At 46.7% G+C, this 19331-nt stretch overlaps 1 protein-coding gene across 1 annotated transcript in view; it reads left to right on the top strand.

Moving 5' to 3' along the window:
- The first annotated feature begins 17615 nt into the window (after positions 1-17615).
- OGDHL (oxoglutarate dehydrogenase L) overlaps positions 17616-19331 on the top strand; it is a 664251-nt gene continuing 662535 nt past the window's right edge. The window contains exon 1 of the mRNA XM_069240663.1: positions 17616-17728. The gene's annotated coding sequence lies outside the window, so the exon portion shown is untranslated. The remainder of the gene's footprint in view (positions 17729-19331) is intronic.

The following is a 19331-nucleotide window of genomic DNA, read 5'->3' as shown; positions in this document are numbered from 1 at the left end:
TCCTGCCTGCCAAGTGGTGCCCTAACCTGTCTCTGGGCACTTGAAAGGTGCAGCTGGTGAAAAAGGACAGAAATCCACGCAAAGACCACCGTGCAGGGAATCTTTCGACACATCACCCTCCCCTCGGCTGAAAAACGACTTGCTGCCACCTTGCGTGTCAAATCGATGCTCCACTTGCATCGCGGCTGGAAAATCGAGGCAACGCTCCTGGAGAAACAATGCACAACACCCACTGCGGCTGCTGTTACCAACACAAGCCCCCACATAGTGCGGTTCCTTGACACAGTGCAACCGGATTTCAACACAACATTGCTGGGCGCAGAAAATCAACGCAAAGCCTGGCCGGACTCAAGATGCCCGTCCAGGATTGACGCATCAGTCTCTTGCGGGAGAGTATAAATGACGCACGCTGATCCAACTGGAAGAGGAATGACACACGGTCTCGCTTGCGAGTGAGAAATCATCACATCGCTGGCCTTTTTCGATGCACACTCACCTGTGCAGCTTTATTTTGACGCTACCTACGTACTTTGTGCAATAACAGCGTTCTCGCTGTTTTCTAAGGATTAAGGGGGTCATTCTGACCGCGGCGGACGGCGGTCGCCGCCCGCCAAGCGGTTCCCGCCGAAAGACCGCTCCGCGGTCAAAAGACCGCGGCGGTCATTCTGGCTTTCCCACTGGGCTGGCGGGCGACCGCGGAAAGTCCGCCCGCCAGCCCAGCGGGAAACACCCTTCCCACGAGGACGCCGGCTCAGAATGGAGCCGGCGGAGTGGGAAGGTGCGACGGGTGCAGTTGCACCCGTCGCGAATTTCAGTGCCTGCAAAGCAGACACTGAAATTCTTCGTGGGGCCCTCTTACGGGGGCCCCTGCAGTGCCAATGCCATTGGCATGGGCACTGCAGGGGCCCCCAGGGGCCCCGCGGCACCCCCTACCGCCATCCTGTTCCTGGCAAGAGAACCGCCAGGAACCGGATGGCGGTAGGGGGTGTCAGAATCCCCATGGCGGCGGAGCGCGCTCCGCCGCCATGGAGGATTCTCAAGGGCAGCGGGAAGTCGGCGGTACACCGCCGACTTTCCGTTTCTGGCCGCGGCTGAACCGCCGCGGTCAGAATGCCCAGCGGTGCACCGCCAGCCTGTTGGCGGTGCTACCGCCGACCTCCGCCATGGCGGTAATTACCGCCAGGGTCAGAATGACCCCCTAAGACTCTTATTCTTTTCAAAAATCATATCTTGACTTGTGTATGTTGGATTTTTGTTGTTTTGGTCTTGTTTTGTTTAGATAACTATTATCTACTTTCCTAAACCTGTGTTGTGTCATTTTGTAGTGTTTCCATTGGGTTACTGTGTATGTTGGTACAAATACTTTACACATTGCTTCTGAAGTTAAGCCTGCCTGCTCATGCCAAGCTACCAAGGGGTTGAGCAGAGGTTAACTGAGGGTGATTCTCCTTTACCCTGACTAGATTGAGGGTCATTGCTTGGACAGGGGCTAACCTGACTGCCAACCAAAGACCCCATTTCTAACAATGACAATGTCCTTTTTAAAAATTGAGGTCCTCATTACAACCCTGGTGGTCGGTGATATAGTGGCAGTAATACCGCCAACAGGCCGGGGGTAATAAATATGAAATTATGACCACGGCGGAAACCGCTCAGACAGACAGCCACTTTAACACACCGACCGCCAGGGCGAAATTACCAGGCACCGCGGCGGTATCCGCCTACAGCCAGGCAGAAGACAATGTTCCGCACACTGCATTATGAGACACCAATCCACCACCTTTTCCGGGGCGGTACCAACGACATCAAAAGCCTGGCAGAAACACTGCACAGAAGGGAAACGACTCACCTCTGGAGACTCAAGGAAGAACCACGCCGCCATGGAGCCCGAGTTACATGTGTTCCCCATGATCTTCTACGTTCTGCTCCACTACGAACACCGATGCTGGCGAGGACGACCACGGTGAGTACTGGCACCTAGCACAAAGGGGAGGGGAGGGAGGAAAAAGAGAGTGACACACACACACGCAACACCCCCACCCCAACACCATACACACAAACAGATGCACAAACATTACATAGTCCCCCTGAAACCCTCAGGAATAATGCAAGGACAAAATGAATTGATTAAAATGAGTGTAATAAGATAAAATACTATAAATACATGCATCCAAATCAACAAGTATATACATATTTACAAATGTAGGGACACTGCCCAGTCCTCAATGTCTGTGGGCCGCAGGGCCACATCACATAGTACAAGGCCCCACCTCACTCCTGCAACAACACGGGAAGAACACTGCAGGGGCATCAGGTCGAAAATAGCCAGGCACCTCAGGGGGACGGGGAATGGGGGGCACCTCAGCCAGAAGATGGTGCAACGCCACTGGTCCTGGAGGGGGCAACTTGCCCATTACTCTGTCCTGGGGAGTGCAAGGCCACAGTCTCTCAAGTGGGTGACTTGCCCACATGCTCTGAAAGGGGCAACATGCCCTGTGCATGATCCTGGGGAGTGCAAGGCCACAGTCTCTCAAGTGGGTGACTTGCCCACATGCTCTGGAGGGAGGCAACATGCCCTGTGCTTGGTCATGGGGAGTGCAAGGCCACAGTCTCTCAAGTGGGTGACTTGCCCACATGCTCTGGAGGGAGCAACATGCCCTGTGCTTGGTCCTGGGAAGTGCAAGGCCACAGTCTCTCAAGTGAGTGACTTGCCCACATGTTCTGGAGGGTGGCAACATGCCCTGTGCTTGATCCTGGGGAGTGCACGGCCACAGACTCTCAAGTGGGTGACTTGCCCACTGGTTCTGGAGGGGGCATTGTGCCCAGTAAGCGTCATCCTGTGGAGGATGGGGTGAGTGGATGGCTTCTCCACTGGTTCTGGAGGGGGCATTGTGCCCAGTGAGCTTCATCCTGTGGAGGATGGGGTGAGTGGTTGGCTTTTCCACTGTTCTGGAGGGGGCATTGTGCCCAGTGATGCAGATCTTGGGGAGTGCAAGGTCACAGTCTCTCACCAGGGTGTCAGACCCACAGGATTTGCTGGGGCCAAGCCGCACAACAGCCCATGGAGGCAGGACTACACACTGTCTGCCGGCGGCAACGGCTGCTCAGTGGTGGTAGTGGTGGTGCTGCTTGTGGAGCTGGCAGTGGTAGGGGGAGGCTCCAGCCCATCCCCTGCAGCCTCGGACAGCTTCCCACTGGGGCTGCTGCTGCTGGCAGTGGTGCTGGTGGCGGTGCTGGTGGCAGTGCTGGCAGTGGTGGGGGGAGGCTCCAGCCCTTCCCCTGCAGCCTCGGACGGCTGCCCACTGGGGCTGCTGCTGCTGGCAGTGGTGCAGGTGGTGGTGCTGGCAGAGGTGGGAGGAGGCTCCAGTCCTTCCCCTGCAGCCTCGGATGGCTGCCCACTGGGGCTGCTGCTGGCAGTGGTGCTGGTGGCAGTGTTGGTGGTGGTGCATGTGGTGGTGCTGGGGGAAGGCTCCAGCCCTTCCCCAGCAGCCTTGGTCGGCTGCCCACAGGGGCTGCTTCTGCTGGCAGTGGTGCTGGTGGCAGTGCAGGTGGCGGTGCTGGCAGTGGTAGAAGCGAGGCTCCAGCCCGTCCCCTGCAGCCTCGGATGGCTGCACCAGGCCCCTTGTCTCTACTGCCTGCTGTTGCAGGCCCCTTGCCCCTCCGTCCTGCAGCTGGTACTGCCTCCTTGCCCTTCCATCCTGCAGCTGGTGCTGTCTCCTTGCCCTTCCGTCCTGCAGCTGGGGCTGACTCCTTGCCTTTCCTCGATGCACTTGGAGTTGGCACCCTGGCCGTCTGCCTGGCTGGTGGCCGGGATCCTTTCCCACCTTGAGTAGTTGGGGACCATACTGTGCCCGTGGACTGGGTGGCTGAGGTGGTTGCCTAGTTTTGAACTCCCTGGCCTGACGTGAAGGAAGAGGGGGAGGAGTAGGGAAGAGGTCAATGGTGGAGAGGAAAAGCTTCTTAGGAACATTGGGGCAGGAAGAGGGAGATGGTTTGGGTTGGAGGAAGAGGGAGTGGTGGTAGGAGGTGTCAGTCTGCTGTGTTTGGGTGCAGGTGCATGGGCTGGATGCTGTTGTGAGGTGGATGGCTGTTGGGTGTCTGAGTGCTTGCGTTTGTGTTGTTTAGGAGGAGGTGGCACAGACACAGTGGGTGAGGACATGGGGGCTTGTGCATGGATGTGTGGGTGGTGACTGCCAGTGAGTGGCGTGTACTGTTAGGTGGGCTGGTGATGGTGGTAGTGGATGAGGATGTAGTGCATGCAGGTGTGAGTGGAGACGCAACTGGGAGGGAGGTGGATGAGGAGGAGGAGGCCACAGTGGAGGCAGTGGATGTTGGTATGTCTGATTCTGGATGGTATTTGTGTGAGTGCCTGTGGGATGAAGTGTGGTGCTTGTGTTTGCCATGTCCACTCTTGTGTGTCATCTTTTGTGTATGCAGGTCTGACTGTGTGCTTGGAATAGGTTGGGGTTGAGAGGAATGGGATTGGGTAGAGGATGTTGGAGTGGCGAGGCTGGAAACAGGGACAATGGCTGCCATCTGAGAGGAGGCCAGAGCCTGGATTGATCTATGTTGGGCCGCCAAGCCAGTGTGAATGCCCTCCAGGAATGCACTTGTCTGTTGCATTTGGGCTGCCAGCCCCTGGATGGCATTCACAATGGTTAACTGCCCAAAAGAGATGGATCGCAAGAGGTCAATAGCCTCCTCACTCAGGGCAGAAGGGCTAACTGGGGCAGGGCCTGAGGTGCCTGGGGCAAAGGAGATGCCCACCCTCCTGGGTGAGCGGGCACGGGAACCTCGCTGAGGGGCTGCTGGGAGGGCGTGCTGGTACCGGGGGTGGTGGCTGTGCCTGTAGCTGGGGTGGGCACAGAAGTGTCCGCCTCCACCAGGGAGCTCCCATCGGAGGAGGTCTCCATGTCCGAACTGTCAGAACCTGTCTCTACAGTGGTACTCCCCTCACCCTCCGTCCCACTGGTGCCCTCTCCGTCGGTGGATGCGGCCTCCTGGGTCCTGTGGGATGCAGCTCCCTCCGTTGCCAGTGCCTCTGCTCCTCCGCCAGATGACGCTAATGCACATAAGGACAGGGTGACAAAACAAAAAGGGGGGGGAGACACAAAGGATACACTTGGTCAATGGCGCCAACAACACCACCGTTGGCGTACACAACACACTCACACACAGGGAACAGCCCTACGCACTAGGAAATGCACTACCAGTCACAATGCTAGTCACCAGCCCATGGATAGGGACACCTAACGCCAATTGCAGCATACTTGAGACCCACAAACCCCTGTCCAGTGGTGGATGCCTACTATCTTGGTTGGAGTACTTTCACATCAGAACCCTGCCCAATATGGGGACCTACCCTGCAATGCCAGGCCTGGCCTAGGGGCACCCACAGGGCCCCCACCCGGATACCACCCCACCAGGTGCAAGTTGTATATTTGGGCACTGTACTCACCCCCTTTGTGGCTGCTGTGATGCCCCTAAGCACCCATTTAGCTCCGGATAGGCCACCACCAGTATGTGGGCCTTCTGGGGGGTCAGGGTTCGACAGGCACCCCCTCCTCATTGGGAGGCTATCCCCACCTGGGCCTCCACCATCTTCCTTGCCCAGCGTCTCAGGTCCTTCCACCGTTTCCGACAGTGGGTGCTCCGCCTGCCGTAGACCCCCAGGTTCCGCATGTCCTTGGCGATGGCACGCCATATACCCTTTTTTTGATGGGCTCTGACCTGCAGGGAAATAAACACAGTGAAAGGTATTAGTCCGACCGTCCTGCCTGTTACACTCATGGCCCACCATGCCCCTTCCCATCCTCATTTGCCCAGCCAAGGCTGACCAAAAATGCTGCACCCTGCCCAAGGCCCATCCACCACCCACCCCCTACATGAGGCATTCACACACAGCACTCCATGCATTCATGCACCATGCATCGTACTCACGGTGTACTCACCTGTTGGTCTGGAGGCCCATAAAGCATTCGGTACTGGGGTAGAACCTCATCCACCAGTCGCTCCAACTCCGCCGAGGTGAAGGCAGGGGCCCTTTCCTCAGTCACACGAACCATGGTCAGTTCCAGACACAGGTCACAGCAGCACATGCAGTGTAGGTCCTCTCCTGTTGTGTTGAAGGTCAGGTAGCAAGTGAGGAATTAGATAGAAAATGGCGGTTACGTCTGCCGGCGTACATCTCCATTGCCCACTGTATCCCCATAGGGCCCAATGTTAACCAATGGTGAGTTGCACAGCGGTTCTCGACCGCCTCCCGCAACGGTGCACAATGTCAGCGGAATTACCTAATTTCCACCTGTCCCTCCATACAGGACAGGCGGGGGGGCAGGCCATAGATCCTAACTGCATCACAGTACACAAATGCACCATTTAGCCATCTCCAACAAAATACTGTTACAATCAAAATATGCATTGAACTGTAGTGGTTGGAATTAAGAGATAATGACCAGCTGCTCACTATTTTACCCCATAGTTTGCAACTGCTGTGGATGAATAGGAGCTGGAGACATCCCCCTGTGTACAGACCCCTGGTGGACTTGGCAACAATGGAGGACAGGCACATTATCCTCACCTATCCTCACCTATCGACTTGACAGGGCCACAATCACGGAGCTGTGTGCTCAATTGGAGCCTGACCTAATCTCTGCTATCCGTCACCCCACCGGGATCCCCCCTCTTGGGCAAGTGCTATCAGTACTCCATTTCCTGGCAACTGACAGTGGGCTTGGCAGTAGGAATGTCACAGCCAATGTTCTCAATAGTGCTTACCAGAGTGTTGTCTGCCCTGATAAAACACATGTACAGCTACATCGTTTTCCCCCAGGTGGAGGATTTGGCCACAGTGAAAGCTGATTTCTATGCAATGGGACATATCCCAAACATTATTGAGGCTATTGATGGAACACATATTCCATTTGTATCCCCCCCACCCCGGAGACATGAACAGGTGTTCAGAAATCGAAAGAACTTTCACTCCATGAAAGTGCAGATGGTGTGTTTGGCGGACCAGTACATCTCCCACGTCAATGCAAAGTATCCTGGGTCTGTGCATGATGCCTTTATCCTGAGGAACAGCAGCATCCCAAATGTGATGGCACAACTCCAGAGGCTCAGATCAGAAGTTACCACTTAAAAGTATACAAGGGAATATCCAGTGCTGGCCTGTGAGCGGAGCAGGCTTCACAAAAGTGAAAAAATGACTTTGCTGTTTTTCACTTTCTGGACATATAAAACTTCCAAGCATTTGTCCTGCCTTTTAGTACATTGCACTCTGCCCTATGGGCTACCTAGGCCCTACCTTAGGATGACCTATATATAATAAAAGGGGATTTTAAGGCTTGGCAAGTAGTTGTAAATGCCATGTCAAAGTGGCAGTGAAACTGCACACATAGGCCTTGCAATGGCAGGCCTGAGACATGATTAAGAGGCTACTTACATGAGTGGCATAAACAGTGCTGTAGGCCCACTAGTAGCATTTAACTTACAGTGGCTGGGCACATGCAGTGTGCTTTACTAGGGACTTACAAGTACATTAAACATGCCAGTTGGGTATTGGCCAATGTTACCATGTTTTGGGGAGAGAGCACATTAGCACTGGTTAGCAGTGGTAAAGTGTCCAGAGTCCTAAAGCCAACAAAAAAGAGGTTAGAAAAAGAGGAGGAAGGCAAAAATGTTTGGGGTGACCCTTCAGAGAGGACCATTTTCCAACAGTTCTCAAATCACAAGTGGTAGCACTACCAATCCACAAATCATTCTTGGAGATTTTAACCTAAATATGCGCAATCAACGTCAGTATATTCTTTTCTCGTAGCTCCAAGAGGACTTTGTGAAAAACAAACAATTTAATGCTTCACTTCTGCTAGTGCACTCCTTTGTGCCTGTGTCTCAGCTAGGGATTACATGTTCCCCTAGGATAGAGAGTGGCTTGCTACACACTACTGACTTTTTAGGTAGGGTGACACGTTTACTGGCAGACTACTATTCAGGGATGATTTCTCCCAGGGTGTTCAGCCAGTGCAGGAAAGCAGGCACAGCATCAATGCATCAAAGGCATGTTTAATAGAATGTATCTTCACCTGTTCAGTGACCCATAGTGCCAGGGTACTGGGTTAGACTAGGGCAGAAAAAGCAGGGGCACCAAATTAAAAGTAGCCTCCGTTAGCAAATCAGATTTGTAAAAAACTAGGCCACATTTGCAAATTGGGCCGTTTTGAAATTGTAAAGATAAGCTAAAGAGGTGCTATGTAAGGCATATTGGAACAAATTAATGAGTGTGTGTGTGTGTTTATCAACTCTTTGCTCACCTCTGAAGTTGTTCCACCACTGTCCAACATTACAGGGAGTGCAGAATTATTAGGCAAATGAGTATTTTGACCACATCATCCTCTTTATGCATGTTGTCTTACTCCAAGCTGTATAGGCTCGAAAGCCTACTACCAATTAAGCATATTAGGTGATGTGCAGCTCTGTAATGAGAAGGGGTGTGGTCTAATGACATCAACACCCTATATCAGGTGTGCATAATTATTAGGCAACTTCCTTTCCTTTGGCAAAATGGGTCAAAAGAAGGACTTGACAGGCTCAGAAAAGTCAAAAATAGTGAGATATGTTGCAGAGGGATGCAGCACTCTTACAATTGCAAAGCTTCTGAAGCGTGATCATCGAACAATCAAGCGTTTCAATCAAAATAGTCAACAGGGTCGCAAGAAGCGTGTGGAAAAACCAAGGCGCAAAATAACTGCCCATGAACTGAGAAAAGTCAAGCGTGCAGCTGCCACGTTGCCACTTGCCACCAGTTTGGCCATATTTCAGAGCTGCAACATCACTGGAGTGCCCAAAAGCACAAGGTGTGCAATACTCAGAGACATGGCCAAGGTAAGAAAGGCTGAAAGACGACCACCACTGAACAAGACACACAAGCTGAAACGTCAAGACTGGGCCAAGAAATATCTCAAGACTGATTTTTCTAAGGTTTTATGGACTGATGACATGAGAGTGAGTCTTGATGGGCCAGATGGATGGGCCCGTGGCTGGATTGGTAAAGGGCAGAGAGCTCCAGTCCGACTCAGACGCCAGCAAGGTGGAGGTGGAGTACTGGTTTGGGCTGGTATCATCAAAGATGAGCTTGTGGGGCCTTTTCGGGTTGAGGATGGAGTCAAGCTCAACTCCCAGTCCTACTGACAGTTCCTGGAAGACACCTTCTTCAAGCAGTGGTACAGGAAGAAGTCTGCATCCTTCAAGAAAAACATGATTTTCATGCAGGACAATGCTCCATCACACGCGTCCAAGTACTCCACAGCGTGGCTGGCAAGAAAGGGTATAAAAGAAGGAAATCTAATGACATGGCCTCCTTGTTCACCTGATCTGAACCCCATTGAGAACCTGTGGTCCATCATCAAATGTGAGATTTACAAGGAGGGAAAACAGTACACCTCTCTGAACAGTGTCTGGGAGGCTGTGGTTGCTGCTGCACGCAATGTTGATGGTGAACAGATCAAAACACTGACAGAATCCATGGATGGCAGGCTTTTGAGTGTCCTTGCAAAGAAAGGTGGCTATATTGGTCACTGATTTGTTTTTGTTTTGTTTTTGAATGTCAGAAATGTATATTTGTGAATGTTGAGATGTTATATTGGTTTCACTGGTAATAATAAATAATTGAAATGGGTATATATTTGTTTTTTGTTAAGTTGCCTAATAATTATGCACAGTAATAGTCACCTGCACACACAGATATCCCCCTAACATAGCTAAAACTAAAAACAAACTAAAAACTACTTCCAATAATATTCAGCTTTGATATTAATGAGTTTTTTGGGTTCATTGAGAACATGGTTGTTGTTCAATAATAAAATTAATCCTCAAAAATACAACTTGCCTAATAATTCTGCACTCCCTGTAATGTCACTGTCCCACTGATCAAGAAGCCAGGACTAGACCATGAACATTTTAGAAAGCTAACATTCCATTACCATTCTCTGATCCATTTCCAAATGTATGGAAAAGTACCTGGCTAAATGGCTCTTTTGATATTATGACTCTTTCCGGATCCTTAAACAGTCTCAACTTTTTTTTATTCCATACATTGAACTGACTTGCCCTGGTTGCTGTCCTCCATGAGTTGCAAGCCAAGAGCCTGCCTATATATTTTTGGGATCTTTTTGCAGTTTAGACATGGTGAGGTGTTCCAATCTGGTTGGCTCTTTGAGAGCTGTGATCCTGGCTAAACAGGCACTCGACTGGATATTTTCTAGCAGGCCATACCCAACCAGACTCTTTGCCTCCTTTCAGGTTTTCTGAATTCCCCTTCAGGTCTGGAGTACACTAAGGCTTGTCATTATCTCCTACTTCATTTAATTAATACTTTCAGCTGCTGTGCTCTTCTTTGCTCCCTATTTTCTCTCAGGACACTGGAAACACCTCGTCACTACAGTATGCTTTGCATAACATTTACATTCATCTGCACTGCACACACACAGATGTAAAGTGTTATTTTCATATTAAAGTTGAGCCATAGTTAACGTAGGCCTCAGTTTAAAGGAATCATGTTATAATGAAATGCTCCCTGTTGTGTATTTCCTTCTTTCTCTAATTTCAGGGGCCAAACTACAACAGAATACACTAATTAAAATGGTATCATAATTGTTATAGTTTCTGTGTGAATGTTTATCTGTATGTGTTCCATGGAGAGCTGGATAATGGACCTCTGCACATGCACAAAGAGCACGCTGACTGAAATGTATCATCCTACTATAAGATATCTGTTGAAGGTCGTGTAGCAGAGACATCAATTGTGCAATGGCTGTGGAAAAGGCTAAAACTGCCTCATCAGAGAATGTTTAATCCTAATTGGGTCTCTTCATGGGAATAGTGGGGAGCTGATTTCGACTGAAGACCTGTACTTGTTGAGTTAGTTGGATTTGGATGCCCTGTCCCACTCTCCTCAGAGGAAATGATTCTTTGCTCCTGCCTGATAGACTCCTGTGCAAATCAATTCTCACTTATTTGACTGAATCTTCATGTAATTCTGCCTTTAGAGGCTTTACTGGCTGACACCTCCTGCCTGAATTCACACATAAACTTCTAGATTTCCTCTACCTTACCTTATTGGGCAGCTTCCCTCAAGAGAAGCAGAGCCTTTTTAATTTGTTTTCAGACAACTTTAAGCAATTTGTCTTTGTAATTGCTATTTTTAATTGATTTTCATTATACTAAATGATATATTCATCTATTGACTACAGCTTGTTGACAACATATAATGACTTTAGGTAATACCTTTGCTAATCTGGTAATAAACCATTACGGTTTGCAAAGCAACTACTCTCAGTCATCATTGTGGGGCCTAATGTGGTTCACTGTCATTGATGTGCTGTGATTTGGTTATGTCACACCTCAATCTGGGACTAAAGGTCCATCCGCTAGACTGCAGCTTGTACTTGAAGTTTGCACCAATGATTTGCAAGGTGCAAATTCCACTGCACATCCAGTGACACCTAGCTGTTGTTGAAATTTCACCAGCACTCCAGTGACTCTATCTACAGATTAGTAGACTGCCACCTTCAAGTTAATGTTTGGTTGTCTGATAGCGTTCCGAAATTCAATGGGGTCAAGATGGGGTCATAGCTATTGTTTACAACATCTTTTGCTAAACTGCAAGGCTCTTCTCCGATAGTTTAGGGCATATAGCTTCTGTTGCTCACAAAGGAAAATAATTTGAAGATATTGTTCGACCAACATTTTCCTTTGATGATCATGTGTTCAGTTTCTTGTTGGCTGGATACTTGCAGCTCAAAGTTGTTTGTAATGTTCAGGTTTTTTCGAACATTCCCATCCCCCTGTGGCGGTGGGTGTGCTGTGTCCTCTCTTTGCTGAATTACTGAAATACTACTTGATAACAACACGGATTCAGCTGTATAACCAGGAATTAAGACTGGTTTAATCATTAAAGAAATCTGATCAGATTTTCTTTGCTCGCCAGGCAATAAAATGGCTCCTGATAAAGCAAAGCATCTGGTTCAAGACCTTTTCCATGATCGACAAGTCTTCTGCAAAAACACACCTTTTCTCTCAGATGTGTTTGTTATCATAACAATTACCCAAGCCTAGTTCTTTCACCGGTTCAATTCTTCAAATGTGCTGGATGCAAAGGCAGGGCTATCAGGGTGTTTCGCCTCATAGCCATGGAATCCCCTGAACATGGAAGTCCGTTCCATGTTGGATTCTGCCAATTTCATTAGCCTAATCTTTTTAGATTGTGGTGAGTTATTTCAGTTTCTCCCTGTTAGGTCTCTGGGGCTCCAAACACCAAGATGCCTTCAAGCACTTTAGAAGTAAAGAAGTAATCTTTCTAGACAGTGCCAGCACCTTTTTGTCTGTTCTGAACTCTGTGCTTAACTGTATTGGGAGTTTCAGGTAGTGGACACATCGGTGATTTTGGGAACTGGTGCTTGTTTTTCATTTTCACACTTGACCTAGACCGAGAGAGAAAGAGTCAGAATGGATAAATAAGGTAGAAGAGAAAGATAGAAAACCATAACAAAGCGATAAATCAGGCACAGGAAATTACCTGTAAGACTGAGATAAAGAGAAAAGAAGTGTAGCAAGGAAACAGCATGAGGTGGAATCAAGACCAGGTGCAGCACTGCCAAGTACCAAGCACTTCAGGTTAGAATAATGCATTTCGAATTTCTTACCTTATCACTGTGAACACCTGAGATTGTCACACAATCAGAGTATCAGCATGCTTGATGTTTGTCACAAGCTGTCGCCAGTTCCACCTCACGTGTTAAGAATGCACTCCTACACAGATGCATGCACAGGTCTCTTCTTCTGAGCTTGCTCCACAGGGCCATGAGAGGTAATCTCTGATGGTGATCACAATGGGAATATGCTCATCACACTGTGCTCTAGTGAGTGTCTTTTACTGGCTCCCTCAAAGCCTACTTCAGCAGTGACTGGGTGAAACTGAGGCTGTACCCATGTGCATACTGTGTATAATGCGGGTAGGGCCCACGGAAGAAGCTGGTAGCTAAAGAAACAATGGCACAGGACCTAAAGTGCTCCCCACCCAGACTTTGCTTTTGCAACTGCTGCAAGGAGCTCCCTGAACACATGTACTCAATTTGGGCCTGATGTTCGAAATTTCCATTAGCAAAAAGTGGTCGCACACTGTGCATCAAGTTTTTTATGAACAGAAAGGAATTTTGCCAATCGACCTAGTACTATCGATCAGTTCACAATATTCTGTATCATAATGGGTCACAATCTGACCCACCTCATCAATATTTATGAGGTACATCGCAAATTGAGACTCACTACAATTGGATGCCATCATGGAGAATGGCAGCTAGCTTGGGTCTGCAAACTACCGTATGTGTGATCCTACTATTAATAAATGTAGCCCTGTTTTCCTTTACATAAATTGGGCTGCATTTACAAATAAAAGGGATTTTTGTTTGTTTGGTTGGTTTTTGAGAATTAGTTGTGGTCCCATAGAGCACGGCCTACTTCCCAACAAACACTTTTTTGACAATCACATAGGAAAGGGTCCCAAGGGGACCCCTGCCATTTGTGAATTGATTATCACCTCCTTTGGGGTTTTGGTAAAATGTAAATGATTTGCGACCACATTTCAGTCACAAAACATTGATACATACCATTACTGATTGTTATGTGGAAGTAGCACCATAACCACACCTTTTCCAAATAGCTATTCATTGTAGATTCTTAAAGCCATTTTGCAATTCGGTAACTATTACCAAATCGCAAATTGGTTTAGAGCATTACAAGTATTCATTTTGCAATTGAAAATCTTGTAATGTTGCAAATCACAGTCTTTGAGACCTAAAAATGGCTTTGTACATCAGGACCCTTATTCTGGGCATGGCACACATCTGACCCTGGATCACTGCTGTCACGGTGCTCTAAACAGAATAAATATTAAAGAGCCAGAAGCGAGAGGCCTTGACTTAACCAGCTTGGCTGAGGTATGGCTGTAGCACACTATGGGCTGCCTGTACTAGGCCAGCTGCTTAGAGCAAACCAGCACTTGTCTCAGCTTGCTAAGTCTGAGACTAGTGCTGGTGGCCATACAACAGGCTGGGCAAACCAAATAGGATCAACTCCACCTTGCTGAAACTTATCCAGCACTGAAGTGGTTATGTCCATAAAGTGAAACATTAATTTGTAGTGGAGATAATGTTTTTAAATTTGTTTGAAAGTTGGCTGTTGCTATGAAATGGGACGCAGTTGTAGAATTCTTTAGAGCCCAAATGAAAGAGGATTGATGACAGGTTGGTTGAAGTACAATATACTATACACATCTTTTTAAGTGTCTCTGTGGCAATTCTCTATGATTTCAGCACTTAAATAATACAGGTCTTATACCCGGTGCCACTTCATTAACCTGCATACCCACATTGCTGGGTCCTGGACATCATGGGTTCCCCCAGTGATTCTTCTCCTTGACAGAGCATATTAAATAGAAGATTGTTTTACGGTTAGGGTGGGGGCAAGTTGCTGACATTTTTTCTTTGGGTAAGCAATACTTGGCGAAGAGGTGACTTATAGCATATGATTATCCTTAACTCCTATGTTTATGTCTCTTATGTGTGCAATGTTATTTTTATCCTCTCCTGTTCTGAAGATACTGTTATTTTACCTTGACATTTGGAATTTATACTGCGGTAAATGACTGTATTTTCGAGAGAAAAAAAACAACAAAGTATGGTTTGAAAGGTGGCTGTCTGTTCTTGCAAGTGTTTGATCTTAACAGCACTACTTAATATTAAGAGCCTAGACCTACAATGTTGCTCATTTTATCTTTCTTTTCTAGTTACATATTTCACAATTCAAAGAATGGCATATATTTCAAATATTTTTCTACGTAAGTTTAAATATATTCTTTCTAGGTAACAGCACAAGAGAAATTGTAATGAGACCCTCCACACATTTAGAAGGATGAAGGAGTACACATTAAACGTTGGTGTCTGTATGAAAGTTAGCAATGTATGTTCTAACATGAACAGGGCTTTGAAGTGTTGTTTGTTAATGCTATTTACCTATTCAGTTCACCCCTGATTCTGTGCGGCTAATTCAGAGACAGAGTCCTACATTAGTGTTTAGGCCTAGCTCAAAAAGCCAGGTCATCAGCAGAGGAGGCCCTTTTGTGTAGCGACAGGTCATTCCACACTTCAGGAGTGATGTGAAAGGACGATTGACTACTGGATCTGGTTTTCCATTTGGGTAGGATGTGTACAAGTTGGAGTCTGGACAAACAAAGGCATCAGGAAGGTTTGTGAAACCAGATGCACTTTTTGAGATATGTTGGGCTAGTCTTCTCTAGGGCCTTGAAAGTTTGGGAGAGGTGTTTGAATTATTCTCATTTGTCTTTGAGGACCCAGTGGTGATCCTTCAGGTATGGTGTGATGTGTGGTGTGAGAGATATGGGAATAACTGCTTAGTCTTACATGTGTAAAAAGATCTCTCAAGGGTCACACGTAAGACACTAAAACGATACACACAATCACAATGCAGACATGGAAATGCCACAGATATGCAAACTGACAACTTGGCACTTATGAAGATGGAAAGGTCGACATTCTACACCGCTATTGTTAACGCTGAAATCTCACTAATGAATATTTATGTATTCTGAATGTTAAAGCTGCATTGAAAATGAGTAATATAGAAAATAATACACAAGTTTAAAAATGTGCCTACTTGGGTGACCACCAATAATCGTGAAGTGTACTTATTAACGGCTTACTAATGTAAAATGTCGAGCTCATGTTTGGATTAATGTAGTAGTATGTCATATTGATGGCTATGTATTGTGTATTTGCTTTCTTAATCATAGGCCTTAATTTAGCAATGTCTTGGGCCTAGTTGTACAGCTTCATGTTAAGTTGCCTTACTTAGACAGATCATAAAATGGCTGCTTAGAGAATTAATTTGTAATTTTTATCGCATTAACCGAATGTTAGTAGCTAGAATTCTTTCCCATGAGAACTGCTTGCTAGAAAATGTTGTACTAGCTAAGGATACTTTGTAAAACTTAGATTGTGCAGAGGTGATGTTCCCAGGAACTAACAAAGTATGCACTGACTGGAGTATAAGCTGATACAAATTTATTACCTGACGATCCCAACGATGGGAACAGGAGGACAGTAGCCAATCATCGACATGTGAACAATGGTTTAGTAAATTCTCAGATTTGAGGTTCTACTTTCATTGGACTAAATGTAAACGTGCAATTCTTTGACCAACAGCAACGTGGGAAGTAGTTTTAGGGGATCTAACTTAGCCAGACTGCACGGAGAGGAGATACACTATTATCTTTCTTGACCTTTCCGAGAGGAGATGTGCTCACTTCTTCCTAACGCTATATTGAGAAGCGACATTCTAATCTGTCCGTTCCTGAGATATTTCTATCTTGAACTTTAATGCTGAATTCCGATGCTTTGCTGACGGAACAGATGTCCAATTGACAAAGACAGTTGCAGCTTGCTGAACCATACTGAGGCAAGGTATAAGACGATGTTACTGATTGCTATGTCTATTTGCTTTTGTTCTTATGTTCCAACCGCTAATTTTGATAGAGCCATAATTAGATGTTTTCCAAATTTGTGTTGACTAAAGTGTTTTGCATGAAGCCCAAACATGATATTCTAATCAAAAGGGTAGTTAAGTGGCTCACTGATTGATACCTGCTAGGTATTAACAACAGTTGATGTATTTTCTTTGCTGAATCTAAATGCATGCTATTTCTATTGCACGGCTATTCTTGCTATTGATTTGTACTGTAACTCTAGCATGTGTAGTGATCCAAGCTTTGATTAAACTGAGATTCTTTAAAAGATTCAGTCAACCAGTATTGTTTTTGTATGCTTATCATTTGAGACTAAGTTACGTGATATTAGCATTGTTAATACAGGAAAATAAACATTCTAATTTTTACATAAAGGTGTGGTTATTCATGGCCAAGGGGTCATGGTGCATGGAAATTATTGATTCCCAAGATTATTGATGTTATTGATTGGTATTGCTATTGATTTGTATTGGAACCGAGTCTTGTGGTGAGAATGACTCTAAGCAAAGACAAAAGGTCCCTCAAACCCCTAATGCGTCCCCTTATAAACTAATGACAAACAACCGAATAAGGTCAGACGCGGTGACACTCTCTTAAAATAAGCTTTGGGCCCACGCAGTTATTTTCTATTCCTTTTTCTTAAGAAAGCCAGCAGACTGTATTAATATAACCAGTAAATAAATTAATTTCACGTATGTCCGTCCATTGGCATGCACGAGAACCTCCTCACGCGCCTCAGGAACAAGGACAAGTTTTGTTTCCACTCAGGCTAAGTAGCCTAGCTACACCAGCGGAAGTAAACACGGTACCGAAAAGGCTCTGAATCTGACACCAAAAGGCAAGCCGTTATTAAGAATCCCTTTTAGGTAGCGGTGTCAGACAAGACGTCCTAACGTTCGACGCATAACAAGCACACCCTGCGCGAAGATTACAGCTTCCGGCGCTTCAGCACCGCGGAGAGCAGCCGCATGTCACGTGCGCAACTTCGGAGCAAGAAGTCCCGCCCCTTTCTTCAGATGATCACGCTGCCCTCTGTGACGTCACCGCGCTGACAAGCTTCGAACGCTTTGACCTGGATCGTGATTTGGGTCGTTTTGTGTTAAGTGGTCTGTCGCTGCATCACGTTTTCAGGTACTGGGATGTGGGGTGCCGATAAGGGAGTGCGTGTGAGGGGGCATTTCGCTACCTCCTCTGCGGCTGCGTTACTACTTGGTGGCATAAAAGATGGGATGAAAACAGGAGGGGGAAATCGGTGATGGACAACAAGGGCAGGAAATAGAGACAGGACAAGAGACTGAAGAGGCGGAGACACGGTGGTGAGGTGACAGTTGAAGACAGAAGGAGCAGTCTAAGGAGGGAACAGTATATGGTAATTTTAGACAGTTAAGCGGGAGCAATAAGGAAGTAAACAGAGACACGCTTTAACTGAGTTCAAGGTTGATTAGGAGAGAGCCCGAAGAGGTACAAAGGGAGGAAAGAATCCCCCGCTGGGCTCAGCTCTGTGTGGATACAGGAAGGCTCTTTCTCTGATGGGCTTTGGAGGAGAGAGTGATCCACTGGGGGAGCAGCAGCCGCTTGACCATTTTTTAATGAATCCCTTACGGACACTATTTTTGAGTGTCTTTTACCAGACTAGCCTGATTCATCCTGCATATGTGCCCAGAGAAAGTGTCCATTTAGGGCATGCATTGTAGTTGGAAGTGGTTTAGCTCACGTGCAGACTTTCATTTTCAGCACAAGAGACTGGCAAGGCAGGACGTCTCGGAGTTCTATGAAAGTGATACTTTATGATTAGGAAAGGTGGATAACATGGGTGGGTTCGGTATTCCTGCCTGTACCGAGTGACTTCTATTGAATCAGTTCTTGTCTGTTGCTGTACTGAGATTACTCTTTTATTCTTCATAATAGGCAAGCATACAACCAAAATAAAACATACCTCTCCTTCTTTGGATTTCTCCAGGTCTCCACCACTTAAGAGATCGAGGCATGGCATAAGAATTGACAAGGACGAAAAAAGTAAGAGGCCACTTCTAAAAACAGTGGTCTCTTTAGATTAGAAGATTTATATTAATCTAACTACGAATGTTCCAGAAGAGGATATCGTATATTCTGATTTGTTTATACCCATTGATATGAATGATGCGGTGCCTCCTAGGGAACAAAAAGGGAAATGCATTACTATGGATACGTCAGAGGACGTTTACCATGTGAAGGCAAATGTGGAATTTTCAGTGCCTCCGGCTTCTGGAAGGTCTGAAAAAATGTCCATCAGTTTCAGCGAACACCTATTCTAGGACTTCCTATTCACCCTTATATGTTAAATGTCATAATCAGAGAGTGAAAGTGGAAAGACCCTGACAGTATACATGCGCTGAGACTTGTGTTGTAAATTTATCCTCTAGAACACATTAATACCAAAGTGTCTGATTCTATTCCTGTTAATTCTTTAGTGGGCAGTTTTGTCAGAAGAACTTCAGTGACTGAAGAGAATATGCTGAAAGATTCAGCTGATTAAATGTTTGCTTAAGATTTAGACAAATTATATTCAGGCTCTCATCTTGCTTTAAGAGCAGACATCTCAGGTGCTTGTATTTCACAATAATTAATTTCAGAATTCAAAAAGTTGTTCCTCCGAGCACAAGTTGTCTTTCAGACAATCATTCAGAAGGGTGCAACCACTGAAGCAGTTCAGGACATCTCATGAAAAGTGCTTTACTGACAGATATTCCAATAA

The sequence above is a fragment of the Pleurodeles waltl genome, chromosome 6 (genome assembly GCF_031143425.1).
Source record: "Pleurodeles waltl isolate 20211129_DDA chromosome 6, aPleWal1.hap1.20221129, whole genome shotgun sequence".
Lineage (NCBI taxonomy): Eukaryota > Metazoa > Chordata > Amphibia > Caudata > Salamandridae > Pleurodeles > Pleurodeles waltl.
This window is presented reverse-complemented; position numbering and strand designations above follow the sequence as displayed.